Here is a 1,237-nt window from a genome sequence, read left to right on the forward strand (position 1 = left end):
CCTGGAGGCTGCTCGGGCTGAGCTTGGCGACGGCTCCCTCGATGCCTCTCCTGCATGCGGATACCTCTCTGCTGTGGCCTCAGCCGCGGAGCCACGCCCACGCTTGATCCGCGCGAATCGCTGCTGCAGCCGTCGCCGCCGCTGAATGAAGACCGACGCAAAGAAATGGAGCCTTTATCCCACCGCTACTGAAACTGAATGAAGGAAGGCGGAATCCTTGCTCCTCCCGCCTCCTTCCCCCATTTTCGTTCTCCTTGCTGCGCGTTTATTTTTCTCCCCGGCCAAAGGTCGCAATGAGGTATGAGCGCTATCCGCAGAACAAAGACTTGAGTGCATTCGGCTGTTTGTTTTGCTCCTCGTTTACCCCGCGAGAGGAGGAGAGGGCGGCGGCGAGGGAGCGACGGGAAAAGAGAGGGAGAGAGAGAGGGAAAGAGAGAAAGATGCTAGGAGTGCGGGTGAGCGAGCAAGCCCTGTAGTGCGCGGTGGAGCTGCTAAAGGTGAAGTAGATTTCCTGCGGCAGATTCCGCCCGCCCGCTCAGTGGTTCTGGCTGGTCGTGGTCCTCTTCATATTGGAGATCGCGACCGGGGTCAGGGGAGCGCGAGAGATACGTCCTATCCCCACCTAACCCGGCCCCGCCCCGCCCGTCCCCACCCACCCCTCGGCCACGGCCCTGGCGTGGTCACGCTACCCGCCCCCGCATTGCCGCCCCGGGGGGGTCGCTCGCTGCCTTTTAGCATATTCGTGTGGATTTTCATCGGCGTTGCACGTGTCGTTATTTTGTAGGTTTCCGCCGTTTACGTTAATGAGTTGACACTTCGACAGTTTCTCTCTCACACGCGAGCACAGGGCGTCGTCGCCCTCCCTCCTGGCGGCCCGGCCCGGGCCGCGGGCGCGCTGCTCAGGGGTGGCCGCGCACCCCTCTCCTCGCTCTGTCGGAGCAGGGGAGGCCATTGAGACTGGCCGGGGCGGGGCGCGGCGGGGCGGGGCGCGGCGTGGCTTTTTGATGGAACTTGGCCGTGATAAGGATCTCTTTTTGGACGACGTGTCGTTCGGTTGTGGAGGACGACCGCTTGGGGGCGCTGCCAGCGCTCATGGAAAAATAAACGTAATTGCAGCCAGCAGTCCGATCCGCGCGCAGCTCGGCGTGTGTGTGGGGGGGGGGTGGGGTGTGGGGGGGGAGGGGGGTTGTTATCGGTTGATAACGCCCCCCGATAAGCTCGGTACCTACCGGTGCCT

The 1,237-nt window shown here is 63.1% G+C and overlaps 1 long non-coding RNA gene across 2 annotated transcripts in view; it reads left to right on the plus strand.

Annotated features, from left to right (window-relative positions):
- Positions 1–1,237, plus strand: part of LOC127752329 (uncharacterized) — an 11,507-nt gene that overhangs the window by 8,240 nt on the left and 2,030 nt on the right. The window lies entirely within an intron of this gene.

Source organism: Frankliniella occidentalis, unplaced genomic scaffold (genome assembly GCF_000697945.3).
Source record: "Frankliniella occidentalis isolate FOCC.00 unplaced genomic scaffold, Focc_3.1 Scaffold1, whole genome shotgun sequence".
NCBI classification, from domain to species: Eukaryota; Metazoa; Arthropoda; class Insecta; order Thysanoptera; family Thripidae; genus Frankliniella; species Frankliniella occidentalis.